The sequence below is a fragment of the Pongo abelii genome, chromosome 1 (genome assembly GCF_028885655.2).
Source record: "Pongo abelii isolate AG06213 chromosome 1, NHGRI_mPonAbe1-v2.0_pri, whole genome shotgun sequence".
NCBI classification, from domain to species: domain Eukaryota; kingdom Metazoa; phylum Chordata; class Mammalia; order Primates; family Hominidae; genus Pongo; species Pongo abelii.
Genome location: NC_071985.2, coordinates 59,261,703 through 59,281,374, shown reverse-complemented (window position 1 = coordinate 59,281,374; position 19,672 = coordinate 59,261,703). Strand labels below are relative to the sequence as shown.

Genomic DNA, 19,672 nt, shown 5'->3' with positions numbered 1-19,672 from the left:
TACCTGAATACCGACTGTTCCTTACTGGATCTGACTGCACTGAAAGTTTTTTTTTTTTCTTTTTCTTTTTTTTTTTTTCCTCCCTCCACCCTTGCGCAACAACAGCAGTCCTCCAAAGAGGATGTTTGAATTGAATTATATGAAGCTCTCCTTTCTTCAAATGAAGTCACGGACTCTGATGGCACTGGCTTGTCAGGCAGGACGACCGGACTGGGAAAGAGACCAGGTAGAAACTAGTGACCTAGTGACGGGTGAGGGGCGCCAAGTGGTGCGGACGGCAGTCTCAACCCCGTTCCCTCTCGGTGGGAGTCAAGGGGGAAAAGCCCTTGAATCCCGAGACGGGGGGATGGGGCGACGCTGCAGCTGGAGTACTTTTATGTCTGGGAGCTAAAAGGGCTTTTGAATTTAAAAAAGCATTGCTTGGGTTGTCGCGTCAGCCATCAATGACGACAAGAATAGTTCTTTCCCAGAAATTAAAAAAAAAAAAGGAAAAGAAAAGCCTGAACAATAGGTTCTTACCTCCATCTACCCCAAGAAAAGGAAATGTTGTAGAGACCAGGAACTTGTCCTTAATTTGAGGGCGAGGGGCGGATGTTCAGAGAAAACCCTCAGTGGGTGTTAAAAATTACATTTAATGAATATCGTGCTCTCCTCATTATGTGTCAATATGTGAAGTAAAAGTAAAGACTAAAATGTTTCTCAACACAACTATACGGAAGGGGAGGTGATAATCTTGTCAGTTAAGTCCATAGAAATGTTCATAAAAGCAAAAGGCACCGACCATATTAACATGGCTATTAAACACAGGGGGTGGGGGCAGACAAGTATGAAGAGTGAGGCAATTAAATTTTTCATGTAAAGTCTATTCTTGAATTTCAATTTATCAGAACCAAGATAATCAGGGGTTTCTTCTGATAGCTCCTCTCTGAAATGAGTACTCTGTGTCCAATTAACTGTTCACCAGCTAATTCACAAAATCAGAAATGTACTGACAAATACTATGCCTGAATTAAAATACAATGCCCAAAATAACGTGCTTATGTGTGATTTGAAATATTTTAAGAAAAAAAATGGTGCCCTCAAAACTCAAAGTCCTCTTCCTACCATTCAGTGTCATTTTAGTGCTTAAGGTCTTGCTAAATTCATAAAAATACACTTTGCAACAAAGTCCTCCTTCAGTCATGTAATTGCTTATCATGAACAAATACTGACCTGAACAACCTTCTGAAGATCCGACTAGTGAACTTTCCAGACCTTGCAATTGTCAGAAGGTCTCTTTTAAGCTCTCTCTTAGATAAACCTATAAAATGTGACCTTTCAAATGGCACAGGAATGTGTGCCAAGAAGGGTTAATGGGGGTGGAGGGGATTAATGTCCATGTAACCTGTAATATAAATGAGGACAGATATTTAAAAAATAAAGAAGGTAAAAGATATTGGGGTAATACCTGGGATATTGGGGTAATACATTACATGGGATATGTCTTAGTAGTGCAGTTGCCACTAACATACTAATTAATAAATACGGCCATATGGATCTTTCAGTTCCGAAAGTAACAAAAATGTGAAAAATGAAATACTTCAACAAAACAGAGCTAATTAAAAATAGCAATAGTTAAGTTTCTAGTAACAGATAAAGAGAATAACTTACCAGAGGAAATTTCAGGAAGCAAGAAGTCTGTGAGAAAAATACATCCAGGATTCAAATAGATATTCCATGATCTTCCAAATCAAGGTAAAGTAGTGATCTGCAAGGTAGTGGGACTTTAAAATAATCAGCAGTTCCTGGTGGCATGTAACCAAGTAAAAACCAGTTACACAGAGAGCCACGAACCCCCAAGGCAAGAAAGCAGAATGTGAAAATGCTTTATATGGGGGAGTGGGGAATGGTGGGGGGTGATTCGTGGTGATCCTTAAGCAAAGTGAAAATTTACAGGCTGTACGTCCCCATACAGTGGGGAAAGGCAGAAGCTGTGTAACCTCAGAGAACAGGAGGTGGAATACAGATAAATCTGCAAAGAGAAGTAAAAGGATATGTTGAAGACAACGAGATAAAGAGAGAACTAGTGAGCAAGGCTGTAGTCATCCTGATAGATATAGCAGCAAGAATGATTTAGGCTGCTGGGGAGGATCCAATGAGAATTCAAGAGGGCACCACTTCGGAAATCCTGCTCTGATCTTCCCACTCTCAGTTCTTTAAGAGTTACCTGCGTTGGGACCATTATCATCAGGATTAATAGTATTCCATCAGTGCATTTCACTAGTATTTCCCTGGAACATTTTCACTCGCAGCAACTGAGGGAGGCGTAGTAAGGAAGCCCAACACAACCAACTCCCCCACTCCCCAAATAAACCACTAGGACCGGTCACATTACGATGACCAAATCATCAGCGATTTGCATGAGGCGGTGGGGGGTGGGGGGTGCGGGTGGTGATCGAAGGGCTGAAGATGCGGAGGAGGCCGAGTCGCTAGGCGCTTTCGGGGGCGCTGTGCCGGGGAGGCTTAGGCAAGGGGACGGGGAACCGTGATTAGATGCAGCAGCGGCAGCAGCAGCCCTCCCAGGTCCCACTTCTTTGGCGTTCCTGCTGCCTGTGACTCAAGGCAATTGACTTCCATCTGAACCCTCAGTTCCGAACGCCTTGCATTAGAAGCTAGAGCTTTGGAGGTTCTGAGGACGGTCCCTGGGGAGCAAGTGGTAGGTTTCGAGGCGCCCGCTTCCCCTCTGATTCCTGCAGTAACTGAGGGAGAGTGTGCTAGAAACGGCTTTGCTGCCGAATGCATTATCTTGCCATTTTCGTGTCCCAATACTGAACAAACGATCGCCTGATCGATCGGTAAGATTAGCTTTATTCCTTCTCCCTATTCCTCTCCTTGGCCCCATTCCCTCTGCAAGTGCAAACCCCAATCTCTCTCTCTCTCTCTCTCTCTCTCTCCAGGAACTTCTTTTTCCTCTTTGAAACCGCCTTCCCAAGGGAACTGCCTGTGTGACTGAGAGGCTAGTAATCTGTTTGTAGATGATTTATATTTTGGCTGCAGAATGAATCCCCCTCCCTACCCGGAGTACTCTCCTTAGAGAAGATCCCCCGCCCCCTCCCCATGGGTTCGCTCTCAGAGCTCGGATCTGTATAAAGAGCGCTGTGGGAGTCTTTTGCCCTCCGCTCTAGCTCTATCTTCTTCCGGACCCCGAAGCTTAAGAATTATCCGCCTCACTCTCTTTTTTAGAAATAGGAGGGAAAGGTAGAGTGGAAATTGATTTATTGCAGAGACTGAGGCGCTGAATGATAGAGGGAATAAACATTTGCCCTGGATAAAAATGTTCTTGGTAAGTAATCTTATTTTCTGCGGTTGAAAAAGAAACAGATTGCTTCTCACTGCCCCATCCCCCACTCCATTCATTTGTTTGCTTTCTGTATGTAAATCACGAGCTGGGTCAGTGGAAATTTTCTTTTCCTCTTTCCTAGGAGAGTAGTAGCTTGTAAGGGTGAATTTGAAGTAGAGGCTTTTAAGGAGACAATATGAACGCTTTAAGGTCCTTTATATCCTGCATTAAAAACCCAGAGACAGATAAAGCAGTTAAATCCCTGTTTGTTTCCAAAAGTGGTATTTAAGTATTTCCCTTATTTCCTACTAACTGTCTTTCCTTTCTGAAAATAAAGAGTTTTAGGTAGTGGGCTCATGTCTATGCTTTTTGTACGTCTTGGCCATGTTCTGAAATACAATTTCAGTTCCAAAATTAAGAATGGTTATTTTTCACATTTCGCAGGTAAATTAAAGCTATAGAAACCACTTATTAAATGTGCATCTCGGTTCCAATTATTGCACCAGATACAAATTAGTAGTATCCACAATGGCTATTTGCATGTTGTGGTGATACTATAAATTCATAAAGCCCTCTGGTTTTCTATGAGTCTATAGCACCCCCAGCCTGTGCACGTTCACAATGTGAAGAGTGGATAGGTGTAGCAGTAGGGAAGAAGCCAAACGGCTCTTGATTGTGCTTACATCATATGTCATTAAGTGTGGAGAATAACATGTTTTGCAAATTGTGTGAACTTGGTTTTCAAGAGTAAGCTGACCATTTTTGATGCACAAAATTAAGGGATATTTGCTCTCAGAGAAATCATTGCATTTTTAATTATAAAATATATTTTACTGGTAAAACATTTAAATTAAACTTTTTTGTCTATTGTTATTATCCTACTGTAATTTATTTTCCTCTAAATTTAATGACAAAGAATAAGCTAATTGGCAGAAAATGCATTCCTGATGAAAACAGGATGGCTGAAAAATCGTCTGAAATGTATAATATTAAAATATTATTGGTAAGATAAACTTCATTTTAGAAAATCAGTATTCTAGAAATCAGTAGTATAAAATTTCAGAAGAGAGGTAGTCAAGTGGCATATTGCAAGACAAAATATGCATGTTCTCAACTATCTATATAGTCTTTATAGCCATCAACATTTGCTAGAGAAAAAAAAAATTCACTAAGAGCATGTTGGTATAACATTTTTTTCTTTCTCTCCTCAGGCTGTTGTCCAGCTCTAATGATATCCTAGAGCAGAAGTGTTTCTTCTGTTGTCTCATTTTACCAAGAGGATGACGTCTGTGTATGTCTCTGTGTTTTAGAGAGGCTGACAAACGCTGCTAAGAGGATCTGAGGTTCACATAAAGAGGATGAAAATTCTGAATTACTTTCATTGCAAATAAACCTTAACAATTGTGAGAGTTAGAGAGCATACTTTTCACATAAGACTTTGATATGCTGCCTAAAGCTACTTACATAATTTGCTATTCAGAGAAATGCATTTGTTTATTGAGGATCCACCTGGACTTAAATTAGAAAAATGTAACATTCAGACTTTTATTTTATATGTGAAATAAATGTGTGATTGCTGTTCTTAAAAATTTGAAAAAAAAACAGGATAACAAGAATATTAATTTTGTGACCCATAGTTCACGAACTTTAAAAGTGTTTATAGCATTTAAAGTTTATTTAACAATTCAAGTATTTGAGCACTACACTAATTCATATGGTTACATTTGGTCAACTCCTTCATGAAGCCATAGGCTTTATATCTCCTAGCTGCCTTTTACCTTCAGAACAAAGCTGGTTTATACTTAGACCGCTCCAAAAGTTATGTATTTTAATTTTGTCTTGAGAATGTCTTCCTTAGATAATCACGGTGCATATTTGCAGCTAGTACTTCAGTACATTTTATATTATTGGTAATGCTTTTGTTAGCCATCCTGGTGCTGTCTTCTTATAAGAACTATGTATGAGTACCAACTAACATATTTGTTACCTATTAACCCACTAAAATTTCTAATCTAAAAGCAATATTCGAGATACATTTTATTACAGAAATTGGAAAGCAATTTGCCTGGGAAGCAAAATGTTGATATGATTCAGCTGATTTTAACATTAAATCTAACTTGTAACAAAAATGGATTATATAAGGATAAATAAATTGAGACTATTATTTGCATAGCAAAGAAAGTCACACATGACCCACACATTTATGCACATATAATTAATTTCAATAAAATATTTATATTTATTCATTTTCATCTCTGCTATGTTTATTTTGCTTTTAGAGTTTTCTCTTTGAAAGAGTCTAAAGTTTTAAAAATACCTATGTATGCAGGAATCTTCACATTTTATTTTGTAAGATCAATAATGCTGCTAAATAAACTCGGGTTAATGAGTTCAAGTCTCATAAAAAGTGTGTTGGAACTTGAATGAACATTAAGGATCATTTAATCTTATCGCTCATGATGATGAAGAAGTTAAGAACCAGAGAGGTTAAGTGATTAGTGTAATCATACACTAACTAATAACCTAAGGAACTTTAAATGCAGGTTTATTAACTTCTTAGCTAGTGTTCATTCTATATTAATTACATTCTATTACTAAGACAGGTATTGTTTGAGAGTGGGCCTAGGAAATAAGTGAAAGGAAGAGAAAGTAGTACAAAGATGAATAAATAGTAGCCAGTCTTCTTAGAGTCCATTTTGCTGATAACTAATACTCTTCATTGTAGAAAACTTTTATTCCCCTGCTTTATTTTATCCTCCACTCCGCCACCTTCCCATGATTGGAGATTTCATGTAATTTACCTTTGCAGAAAATATCTTCAGTATTCTTAGACCAGGTGCGGTGGCTCGCACCTGTAATCCCAGCACTTTGGGAGACCGAGGCGGGCGGGCGAATCACGAGATCAGGAGATGGAGATCATCCTGGCCAATGTGGTGAAACCCCGTCTCTACTAAAAACACAAAATTTTTCTGGGCATGGTGGCACGTGCCTGTAGTCCCACTACTCAGGAGGTTGAGGAGAATCGCTTGAACCAGGGAGTCGGAGGTTGCAGTGAACCAAGATCGCGCCACTGCACTTCAGCCTGACAACAGAGTGAGACTCTGTCTCAAAATATATATATATATATATTCATATATATATATATATTTTCATATATATATATGGTTGATAATTTCAACCACCTGCAATGTTATACTCCATCATGTCACCTGTCTATTCTATTTTTTTAAATTCCTTAAAAATGTAGAAATAGGATTGTTCCAAGAGGAAAGCTGTCCTCTCAAAATAAGTTTAATTAGACTGTAACACATATCTGAAACTACACACACAGAAACACACACACACAATATGAAAGAAACGCAGAGACTCAGACAACATCTTTTAATGGAAACATTATGTAAAACATACAAACAAAAAAATCTCACCACATTTTCCATAAAAAAAACTTTCTAATTTGAATAAAAGCTACAAGACTTCGACCATTTAGGAAGGTTCAGTGTTCTGGAGTGGTTTGAGCCACACCAGTGTTTTTTCATATACATCAATATTTGTGTGTTACATACAAGCCATTTTTGTTTTGAAAATGGCAATTCTAAAGTAGAATATCAACACTAAAATCGATTTGGCACTAATCATCACTTCAAAAGGGTTATCATTACTGGATTAAACAAGATGAACATAGACTCAGATCAAACATTTTTAAAAGTCTATAGTGTATGCTTTTAAAATTAAAATTTTTGCACTAATCTGAAAAATTAGTGCTTTACAGAAGCGTTTCTAGAACCGTATTTCAGTAGCATTTGTATTGCTGTGTGTGTTTTTGTGTGATTAATAATTAGTTTTCAGGCCACGCGCGGTGGCTCTTGCCTGTAATCCCAGTACTTTGGGAGGTCAAGGCAGGCGAATTGCCTGAGGTCGGGAGCTGGAGATCAGCCTGGCCAACATGGCGAAATCCCCTTTCTACTAAAAATACAAAAATTAGCTGGGCGTGGTGGCAGGCACCTGTAATCCCAATTACTTGGGAGGCTGAGGCAGGAGAATTGCTTGAACCCAGGAGGCAGAGGTTGCAGCGAGCCATGATCACACCACTGCACTCCAGCCTGGGCAATAAAGCAAGACTCCTTCTCAAGAAGAAAAAAAAATAGTTTTCACATGCGTATAATTGGGGTGCAGAGCTTAACCTATTTCAAAGCACATACTGTCAACTTTCAGTTCCATGAAGAAGGAACCATGATTATGTTTTTATTCTCAACTCAGTGACTTTGTATCTCTACCACCTAGCACATCTCCTTACATAGAGAAGGAGCTCAATAAATATTAATTTAATGGATGAAACTAAGGACTTCATCAATTTTTCCCTCTTTAACATTCTTGCAAAGGTTTATTGCATTTAATTTGTATCCAACATTTAAAAATATTGTTATTAAATTATAGCATTATTCAAAAAACTTTTGGAATATTTGACATACGTTTGGCCTAATAAACCAAAGTATGTTAGAAATCATGACCTTTGCACAAGACTTTATAGTCTTATAAATACCTTACTATTCACCATATTAATTTAATCCTTTCACCATGTTGTGAGGTAACTTAGTATTTTATCTTAATATGAGAGAAGTGAGATGAGGAAATTGAAGCACTGTTACTAATTTCTATCTTAGTCTGCTCATTCAGGCTGTTACAACGAAATACCACAGACAGGGTGATTTAAACAACATAGGCTGGGAATTCCAAGATCAAAGTGCCAGCTGATTTGATTTCTACAGAGGGCCTGCTTTCTGGTTTGCAGATCGCCTCCTTGTCACTGTGTGGTCACATGACTTCATAGGTGTGTGAAAGTAGAGGAGGGGGAGGTGGTCGAGAGAGAGGTAACTTCTTCTTTTTAAGGGCACCAATGCCATTATGTGGGACCCACCTTTATGTTCCACTGTAAACCTTATTACCTCCCTAATTCCTTACCTCAAAATACCATCACACTGAAGACTAGGGCATCAACATACAAATTTTGAGAAGATGCAAACAATCAGCTCATAAAAATTACTAAAAGACATTGTTGAATTCTTTTTATTCACTGTATTGTATTTCCTAGTTTGTTGAAGAAATATGATGAAAATGTCATACAATTTTATTAACAAGTTATATATATAAGTGTACATTCTTCATGTGTCAACTTCTTGCAAGTAAAATATATTTAGGGAAGAGTGAAATGTTTGTAGTATCATAAGCTGAATTATTAAACTGTTAGTTTATAATTATTTAACATTTTGCTACTCAAAATTCTCAGAATTAACATTTTTTGACATTAACAAAAATAATTATTCTTTAAATTATTTGTACCACCAACATTTATTTATTAGTGTAGTGACTGAAATACATTCATTGGCATAGTCGATATATGAATTTATGCATATCGATAGGCATGTATATATATGTACAATTTTTGAAACAACTTACAAAAATAATAAATATGAGAATATTCAAGGAAATGGTAAGATATAACTTCCTTACAATCTTTCCTTGCAACTGGATTTTAATGATTAATTAGTATGGGTGTGGCAGAAACAATAACGACCTCCAAAATGTCCACATCCTAATTCCCAGAACCTGTGATAACTTCCCCTTTTGTGGCAAAAGGGACTTTGCAAATGTTAAAACATTAAGTATCTGGAGATGTAGAAGTTATCTTAGGTCAGCTGTAAATGCCCAATGTAATCACAAGCATTCTTGCAAGAGGGAGGTAGAATGAAAGAGTCAGAGATGTGAGGACAGAAGCATTGGTGAAGTGATGGGGAGGATTGAGGAGAGTAGCCAAGAAATGCAGGCAGGATACCCTCTAGAATCTGGAAAAGGGAAGATTCTTCCCTAGAGCTTCCAGAAGAAATGAAACATTGCTGGCCCATTTTAGGCTTCTGACCTCCAGAACTGCAAACTAATACAATTTATGTTACTATAAGTCATTATACTTGTGGTAATTTGTAACAGCAGCAATAGGAAACTAATACTCATGAACAGAGTAGAACATAAGTAGTATGTTCTTTCCTCTCTAGGAACTAGATGATTTAACAGCAAACTCTTGCTTCCTCCCCATTCCATTCCTCCAGGTACTGAGCAAACCACCATCTTTCATGAGTCAAGAACTGAGTTGAGGCTGGGCACAGTTGTTGACACCTGGAATTCCAACTCTTTGGAGGGTCTAGGCAGGGAGGGTCCCCTGAGCCCAGAAGTTCTAGACCAGCCTGGGCAACATGGCAAAACATGGTCTTTACAAAAAATACAAAAATTAGCCGGGCATGCTAGTGTGCACTGTAATCTCAGATACTTGGGAGACTGAGATGGTAGAGTTGATTGAGCCCAGGAAGTTGAGACTACAGTGAACCATAATCACACTGCTGCATTCCAGCCTGGGCAACAGAGTGAGACTCTGTCCCCAAAAAAATAACAACAAAGTTGATTCTTCCTATTCATTTACATGGGGGGATGGATAGGAAATCAGAGTAGGGAAAAATAAACATAGCACTACTTTCTAGAAATTAACTAGTGAATTAAAGATATATAGTATTACATAATTTTATTTATTTAGAATATAACATTTAGCATATAGCCTCATACATATCAGCACTCAATACATGCTGACTTAGGTATAACAAATATTGACATAGCTGTGAGAAAGTGCATAATGTTCATTAAATTTGAAGATTATGTGAAAAGTACTAACCTTGGTATGAAGAAAAGACACTAAACACAATAAAATTAAATACAGAAGCTGATAATAATTAGCAAAATATTTTAAAATTTTTGAGATTTAAAATGAGACCACCAAAAGAATGACTGGCAGGGAGTGGGAGGACTTTTATTTTTATTGAAGAGATTGATATGAAGCAAATTGACCTTTCTTCTTACATTTTGTACAGTATTGCAATTAAGAAAAGGAACTGAACATTTACTTAATTAGAATGCATCATTAATTTTAGTGTCTCATGAACTCCAAAGGCCTTTCACCCCTTTAATGAAAATAAAGACGAACTAAGCTACTTGATTGCCAATCCTCTTGGTATCCCTAAATCTCTCTAATGCTTGTATTTCCTATTCAAAAGAAATACATACTTTGTAGGAGGATGAAAAACAATCCTTCACATTGATTATAGGGTTTTGCCTCTGAGGAGAAAATGTGAATTTATAGACAAAAGTAATTTTAAAAGACTATATAAAGTGAATTCATTTCTTATTTATGGAAAGAGACCAAGTCTAAAAGTCAATTCAACAAATATTTATTGAGCATTTATTCAACAATCATTTATTGATAGTATTATATATAAGAAGCAAGATTTTAAATGTTACAAGCATGTAAATATAAGTAAGTTACATTATTTATGACCTAGTTAGAGGATAAGAGGAGTATACTGACAAATATAAAGGTTTTTAAAACTGCCTCCTATAGTTAATTTACATCATCAATCATCCTTTTATAAGAAAGAAAAAAAAGTATTGATTGTGATCTATGAGCCAAGCACTTCCTAGAAAAAGTGCTGAATAAGACAACCAAAGGCACAGACCCCAAGTATCTGACAACTGTTAATACTGAAATAATAATGAAAACAAAACAAAAAAATAATGAAACTATACTTAAATGGTTGTTGCTGTCTTTAGCTTAGGCATATGATCTCCTCAGCCATACATCCAGCATGCTTCATGCCTTTTCTTTACTTATTAGCTTCTGTAAGCATATAAGATTGTTACCTATTTCTTGCATTTGTTGGCAGGAGGGGTTTCCTTAGAGTTTAAGAGGCAGTAGTTGAGGCCGGATGAATGACCTGGTCCACATAAGTTAAGTGTTGTAATGAACAACTCCAAACTTCAGTTGCTGAAAAGAAAACTTAGCTAGCTGTCGTGGCTCATGCCTGTAATCTCAGCGCTTTGAGAGGCAGATGAGGGAAGATCCCTTGAACCCAGGAGTTTGAGACCAGCCTGGGCAACATAGGGAGAATTTATCTCTCAAAAAAAAAAAAAAAAAATTAGCCAAGTCTGGTGGTGCACACCCGTGGTCCCAACCTCTTGTTGAGGCTGAGGTGGGAGGATCACTTAGGCTGAGGAGGTCAAGGCTTTAATGAGGCACTGCACTCCAGCCTAGGTAACAGAATGAGACCCTGTTTAAAAAAAAAAGAAAGAAAAAAACATAGATAAATAAGAAAGAAATAAAATTTAATTTTGTACTCACGCACGGTTCATTTGTGTCAGCAGGATGAGTGAGGTGGTCTGATTCACAGTGATTTAGGACCCCAGTAGCCTTTCACTGACTAACCTAACACTGTAGGAAGCCTTTTGATGTTCTCTATGCATTTGATAAATGAGGGAGAGAGTGTGGATGATCTTTTAGGAGATTTTGCGGGCCAGCTCTAGAAGTGGTCCACATCACTTCCCTTCACACTCCACTGAGAACACCTTTTCATGGCCACATCTAACTACAAAATAAATAAATAAATAAATAAAAAGCTGTAAAATGAAGTCAAGCTTTGTGTCCAGGAAAAAGAAAACATGGATAGCAATCTGCTACATTGATATTCTCAGACCAAAACATTATTTAGCTTAGTTATGTATATTATGTATATTCTTAGTTATGTACATTACCATAGCATTGGATTGTACACTTGGTGCAGGCTGGGGACCTCAAATTTGTTTATGTGAAGGAATCAAAACAGGACTTTTGATAGGTGGCACCTTACTAGGTAATAGGGAGAATTCCAGTCCTTGCCAACATCTAGAATGAACTCTGTACATAGTTGGTGCCTAATCAATACTTGTTAAGTGAATAAATATCTATGACCTTCAGTGTTCCCATAAAATATCCCCGTGCCCAAACTTAACATTCAACTTGATGTCCACATGCAAAAATAAATAAATTTAGACATAAATCTTACATCTATAAGATAAATTAACTCCAAGTGAGTCACAGACCTAAATGTAAAATACAAAACTCTAAAACTTCTAGGATATAACATGGAAGAAAATCTACATGACCTTGAGTTTGATCATGAATTTTTAAATACAATACCAAAATCACAGTTCATAAAAGAAAAAAGAAACTGTTAAGTTACCCTGCATTAAAATTAAAATCTTCTGCTCTGAAAAAGACATTGTTAAGAGAATGAAAAGACAAGCCACAGACTGTGAGAAAATATGTGTAAAACACATATCTGATAAAGAATTGATATCAAAATATAGAAAGCACACACTTAATAAAAACAACAAAAAAGCCCAGTTTAAAAATGGGCAAAAGATCTGAACAAAAAATTTTATTGAAGAAGATATGCTGACGTGATATAAGCATATCAAAATATGTTCAACATTGTATGTAATTAAGAATTGCACATTAGAAGAACTGTGAGATACCATTATATACTTATTGAAATGACTAAAGTCAAGTAAACAGACAATAGTACATTGTTACAGGATGTGGAGCAACAGGAACTCTTAATTTTGCTAGTGGAAATGACAAATGATACATCCATTTTGAAAAAACGTTTTGGCGGGTTCTTACAAAGCTGAGCATAGTTTTATTATCCAATTCACCAACCACATTCTTTGTTATTTATTTATCCAAATGAGTTAAAACATATGTATACAGAAATATCTGCAGTTTTTTTCATATTTGCCCCAAATGGGCAGCAACCAAGGTATCCTTCAAAAGGCAAATGGATAAACAAACTGTCCTACATTCATACAATACAATGTTAGTCAATGAGTAAAGGACTGTACTACCAAGTCACAAAAACGCACGGAGGAAACTTAAATATACACTGCTTATTGAAACAAGCCTGTTTGAAAGTGGACATACGACATTCTGGAAGAGGCAACACTATAGAGACAATAAAAAAATCAGTGGTTGATCAGTGGTTGGGTTTTGCTGGTAGGGGTGGTGGGAGAGAGCAGGATGTGTAGGTGGAGCACAGGAGATGTCTGAAATATTCCAATGATTCATTCTTGATCTGAATCTTCTTTGACAAATTAACAGCATTTGACACAATACACCATTCCATAGTTTCTTAATCTGTTTCCAGAGCAAAACAATTATTTGGTTTTCCTTTCACATCTCTGGTTGGCTGCTTCTTAGTCATCTTTTCTCATTTATTTTCATCATCTTGGATTTTTAAAGCTGAAATTCTCTAAGGTTCAATACTTATCCTTTATATTTATATCTACACTCAACTTCTTCAGGGTCCCATTTATTTTCATGATTTCCAATAAAATCTACAGATTACTTCAAAATTTACATCTTCGGGCTGATGCTTTTCCCCAGACTTTCCAGAGTCCATACAACTTACTAATCAACAACTTCACTTGGAAGCATAATAGCCATACTAATTTTAGTATGTCTAAAATTCAGCTGCTGCACCCCCACTCTTCAAACCTGTTCCATCTCTATTCTTCCCTAATTCAATTAGCATTAATCCATCCTTACAGATGGTTACGTAAAAAATCTGAAAGAACCTTTGACTTCTGTCTTTCTCTTAGAGCTTACACTCAATTATTCAACCAATCCTCTTGAGAAAGACAGCAAAATACATCTATCATCCGATGACTTCTCAATCATTTCGTTGGTAATACATTAATCAAGTCACATTAAGTCACTGTAATCTCTCACTTGGTTTATTCCGATAAACTCTTCTTTACCTTGTTCTGCCTTCCCAATTCCACTCTTTCTGTCCTTAACAGAAAATAGTATAACCGGTTAAACTGAAAATCAATCCTGTAACTTCTCTGCTCAAAATGTGCAATGGGTTTCCATATATCTACAACCAAAATCCTTGCCATGACTGCCAAGGCCCTAAAACATTTAATCTATTTTTCTCCCTTTTCGATTACTATTTTATCTACCTTAGTCACTCTCCTCTAGCCACACTGGCCTCTTGTAAAACTTGCCTCTTTCTTTAGGTTATCATATTGGGAGAAATTTCCATGTTTATACCTGTCTGGACCTACTCTCAGACCTCGTTGAATCCCAAAGCAGCTGTTTAGCATGATCTTTCTCTGACAGATTTCGATATTTTTCATAACATACATAGTCCATGAGAGACATGGTAGGACTGTTTCAGTCCCCTTCTCTTTCTAAAATGACACAATAGAATTTGTACTATACTGTGAACAGCACCCATTAAGAGTTGTTCATTTCCAAAATTCCCAGAGAAAAATGGAACTGAAACCTTTCTCCTTAGATGTCTAATTATCTTTATTCAGTCTCATCCTCCATCTTGCTTCCTTCTTCTTCCTGTAGTAATTACTTGCCCTGGCCTAGAAGGACTTTTATTAGCATTCTCTAATAAACAAAATGGCCCTTATGTCTAATGCTCTAAACATTAGAGTAAAAATTCTCTAGAGTAAAAGTTGTCTATTAGAGTAAAATGATTCTGCTTTGAATCCACCGAGATCTGACTCTCAAAGTAAAGTCTTAAACATTTATTTACTTTAATGTTTAGTTTTTGCAAGCAAAGAGCACCTTGGTTTCACACCATATAGCCAGTTGAAACTAAAGAAACACATTTAGCACTTTGATTGGCACTGTTTTCATCCTAGGAGACAAAAACCCTTGAATTAAAATTTCCAATATTTTCTGATTGCATTAGACTATGAATGAACATATGTAAAACTTTTACAAGAAAGAAAAAAAACAGTGACCCGTTTGAATCCGTCCACCTGCAAGAATGTGCTTTTATTTTAGTACAAGCATCTTTCATCTTTTCTTGACTTCTTTCCATTGTGTGATTAATATGCCACAATGAGATGCGGAATATCTGACTCAAGACAATTTCTATCCCCAAGGGCCATACGCCTTTACCTCCACTCTTGTGAGATCATGGACTCTACTAAATATCTGCTTGTCTAATTTATTATTTTAAAAATTAAATGTCAAGTTGGGTATAAATAGTTAGGCCTAGGTCCCATGCCTATTCAGTATTACAAGGGAAGGCAAGGGGAAAGTAAGTTGAGGCTAAAGTTCTTCTAAAAGTGTATAGAGAAGATACAGGGAAACCATATGAATTGCAAATATCTACCAATTTGTATATAGGTTCTGCAGTTACAATGTTATGACCTTCATGGTCAATAGAGGGAGAATAAAGCAAAATAGCAATTGTCTGAAATTAGATTGTTTTAGTTGACAGATTATTATAAATTCCTTACAGTCTCATACAGTATTATTAATTGATTAAAACTATCATGCAAATGTATTTGAAAGAGGTTTGAATAGTAATCATCTTATTTTTTTCTTTCTCAAACAAATGTTATCTTTTCAGCCACCCTTCAACTCCCAAGGCAAATACTCAGTTAAGAAAAACCCATGAACATTGTCCAGTGTAATCATTAAATTGCATACATTCTAATTGAACTCTAAGGAAGAATTATAATTGAACTAATGTAACTGTTTGTGCCATTACCCACACTATTGTATATTAAATATAACTAAGCATTTAAAATTACTACTTATAGAAAAATCCCTTCAATCTAGATCATAAAAGAAAATAAATTTAAACATTTTAAAGGAATTAATATTCTCAAGTATTATAAACAGTTATATATTAATAATATTTAAAATACTATGCTTATTTGTATATACGTGCTATAGTCTCCTCAATTTTTTTTGCCATCCTCTCATAAATCATGATATTCCTTTGAGACAAGAAACAAGGAATTTTAAAGAAATTTTTTATAGGCATAAGCAGCCCCAAAATTTCATAGTTAAGTAAAATAAAATCAATACTAATTTTCTTCCAGATTTCATTATATTTTTTATATGACATAGAGGGAAAAGTAACATAATCAATTAAAAACTGAGAGATGATATAGGGAAAGATGAGTAGAAATTTTGATCACAGATAATATAGTCAAATATTTCTAGTAAAATGGAATTTCTTTGAGCAATTGTTGCTAAATTCCTCTGATAAGATTTTAAGTTATTTTGAGAGGCCCATTGAAAATATCTCATTTGCTTGTAAAATAATATAGTATTTATTGTTGAGAACGAGACATTAACAGGAGATTTTTAAAAGTCACCATTTTTGTTGAATAACTATTAAGAACAATGTATAACTTTTCAAAGGTAAAATATATATTTTCAAATTAATAAAAGTATAATAAAAAAGAATGTAAATGCTTAATGTATTTATAATGCTGCACATTCCACACATGAATATTAGCAAAATTTAATACACTTAAATGATTTTATTTCCATAATATTTATATAAATGAGTTTTATTAAATATTCTCAGTAGAAAATTCTACCTAATATATAATTAGTTGTTTCATATGTAATAGCGAGTACAATTCATTGTTGCATTAGAATTTGGAAAATTGCATTTATTTTTATATCATATGTAAATGTTAAAATGTTTTCTTTAATACAGAACATTTTTATTTTATGCATTCATGGAAAATTTTTCAAACATTATCATAATACTGTATAATATCATCTATAGTATAGCTAATGATCTTATTTGACATACACCATTGTCTTCTCTCATCTTTCTGAAACCATAAGGAATACAAAATCGGTAAAAGCCAGAGAATGTATTCCTGTGTTAATCTTTGCAGGCTGCCATAACAAACTACCATAAATTGGGTAGTTAAAAGAATAGAAATTTATTCTCATAGTTCTAGGGCCTGGGAAGTCTGAGATCAAGGCCAGCATGGTCAATTTCTGGTGCAGCTCTCTTCCAGGCTTTCAGACAGCCACCTTCTCAGTGTGTCCTCATGTGGTAGAGAGAAAGCTCTGGTGTCTCTTTCTCATTTCATACAAGGGAATCAATTCTATTGCATCAAGGTTAGATTTGATGACCTTATTTAAACCTAATCACCTACTTAAAGGCCTTATCTCCAATACAGTCACATTGGGGTGTGGTTAGAACTTCAACACATGAATTTGGAGGGGATGCAGTCTTTTTTCTTTTTAATCATAAGTCTAGACCAGCAGTCGTTTACTACTTGCTTTCCGACTTATCTACTTACAAGCAGAGTATCCTCCAAAGAGAGTGTTCATGAAATAAAATGTGGGTAATGTACATTTCGTTACTATACTCAAGTATAAAGGCAATCATAAAAGGGAAGCCCAGCATATTACATCAGTCGACAAACACCACAAGAACATATGGGGCGAAAATTAAGGAGAGTCACACTTAAGACTTCCTGGGACATTTTCTGCCATATCTAAATAATTAGCTAAAATTTTAAATAGAAGTATTTTTATTTTTTTACTCTACACTATTTCCCTAAAACATTTTAAAAAATCTATTTTATAGTTAGTATAATGACTGGAATGGACACTTATTACAATATTGGTTGCTCACTGTCTGAACCCCATTCTTGTAGGTGAGAAATTCTACACTGAATAAGACTGGTTGGGACTCAAAGAAGCTACAAGGATGCACTTTTCCAGCACAAACCTGTTCTAGGTTGGATGATCAAATGCATATGCCTAGCAATTGAAATCTCCAACTAGGAACAAAAAATAATCACAAAAAGCAAAGGATTCACTTTGGTGTTCACAGTAGGAGCAACAGCAGCATCTTGTTTGCAGTTCTGGTAGCAGCAGCAGCTGCAGTGGCTCCAGCCATATCAAATATCCTTTGGCACAGAGGGGTCGGAGGCGTGAGGTTAAGAGATATAAATTTGCTTACCGCATGAACTCTGCAGTGTGATTTTTACTTTGATTTGGTCACCTTGCTTACTTTGCTCTTGATTGTTTTCTAGCCCTACTTCTGTGACTACATTAAATAATTCTTTAGCTAATGATAATCCTTCCAATAAATTCGCTCTTCTGCTTGAATGATTCACAGTTGTTTCTCTTTCCTGTTTATGGAAAATTCTATTTAAATAACTGGAAAATGTATACCACCAGCCCAGACTTCTCTTCTGAGCTTCTGATTGATGCAGACAACTGAACATACAATATCTCCTATTAGAAGAATGTCACAAAGCACATCAAAACAAGAAATTCAAAACTCAAAACTGAGCTAGCCATCTTTATCTTCAAAACCTAACCTTTTTTGCAATATTCCCAATTTCAGTGAATCGTACCAATAGCCATCCAACTGTGTAAGTGAGTTGCGAATCTCTGACTTACTCTTGTCACATATTTGGTTATCAGTAAGTACATTCAGTATCTTAAATACCTTAATTCTGATTACATCGTTCTGATTGCACCACAACATTCCTTGCTCAATCTGTTATTATTTCTCATTTGGACTACTGAAAGCACCTCCTGACTACATCTAATCTGAATTCTTTACAACTAGTCAGAGATATTGTTTCAAAACTTATGTAATTGTGTCATACACCCAATCATGATTCTTTGTGATTAGAATTATTTCCACTGTTCTTAGAATCAATTCACAATTCCTCTCTTTGGTTTTTAAACTCCATGGCCTGGCCCAAACCAAATTCTCCAGCTTCAGGTTGTATAAAACTGTGCTCTCTTCGCTTACAATACTACTTTCATTCTCTTCTATCTGCCATGCTTACACACGCTTCGTGTCTTTTGCACTTGTGATTTGTCTTCCTGAAATAAGTTCTCTTTTCAGCTATACTGACTCAATTTCTACTCAGCTGTCATATCACAGATTAGGTACCATTCTCATGTAGCCACAATTCATATGGTGATCACTCAGTATTTATTGTATAAGAAAATGAATTAAGTTTTCACATCAACATAAATCTGTAATTGAGTTAGCTGGACATAATATGTTAATACTCTAATATTAAACACTGGTGTACCCACAGTAAGACACATGTAACCGAATAATACTATCAACTTTCTTCATATTTTTTAATAAAAATCACTTGCTATGAATAAAGATTAAATACTTTTCAAATATATATAAGTGCAGAGAAGAAAAGGAACAGTAAGGCATAATAATATTGCTGTTCTGGCAACTCTTGATCAGAATTGATTGCCTGTCCCTAGTCTATGACTGCTTTCTATGGGACTGCTTCCCAACTTTTTTTCTGTGAAGTCAACTTGTAGGAGATGAGCTCTGGACAAGTTAACAGTAACTTTTCACTGATACAGTTAAAACAATAAAGTTTGAATTAACTCTAATTGTTGTAGTATTCCTTGGTTACCTTTGGTATTATTTATTAATATTAATGGAGCTGATGTAGTAATATTTTCTCTTATTCTCTCTCTCCACCATCCTAGTTTCTCTCTCCACCATCCTAGTTTATGAGACAGACAGTGCCACAGTACCACATGAAGACATATCAATTTGATTCATGGTGTTTTTTCTCTTGGGCTGTTGTTGTAGTAAATATCTACACTGCATTTTCTTTCACATATGAGTGTGTATATGAATATATACATATATCTAT

General features: G+C 35.8%; 1 protein-coding gene and 2 long non-coding RNA genes across 8 annotated transcripts in view; 1 reads left to right on the top strand and 2 right to left on the bottom strand.

The window, feature by feature from the left end:
* BRINP3 (BMP/retinoic acid inducible neural specific 3) overlaps positions 1 to 2,469 on the bottom strand; it is a 390,180-nt gene extending 387,711 nt beyond the window's left edge. For 2 of the 5 annotated variants that reach the window (XM_024253238.2, XM_054524110.1), the window contains exon 1: positions 4 to 462. The gene's annotated coding sequence lies outside the window, so the exon portion shown is untranslated. Of the gene's footprint in view, positions 1 to 3; positions 463 to 1,650 lie in introns of those variants that run through there. The other 3 variants (XM_054524115.1, XM_054524105.1, XM_054524117.1) reach the window with 3 other exon arrangements.
* LOC129048567 (uncharacterized) lies at positions 2,341 to 5,561 on the top strand. Of its 2 annotated transcripts, none has more exons than XR_008510997.2 (3): positions 2,341 to 2,695; positions 2,937 to 3,322; positions 4,531 to 5,561. It is a non-coding gene; the product is annotated as an uncharacterized LOC129048567 (long non-coding RNA). The 2 variants fall into 2 exon arrangements; XR_008510995.2 differs by having other exon boundaries at positions 2,342 to 2,834.
* The window catches only part of LOC129048573 (uncharacterized), a 38,756-nt gene continuing 22,323 nt past the window's right edge, over positions 3,240 to 19,672 (bottom strand). The window contains exons 2-3 of the long non-coding RNA XR_008511004.1: positions 6,121 to 6,269; positions 3,240 to 3,541 (exon numbers count right to left, since the gene is read on the bottom strand). This is a non-coding gene — a long non-coding RNA (uncharacterized LOC129048573). The remainder of the gene's footprint in view (positions 3,542 to 6,120; positions 6,270 to 19,672) is intronic.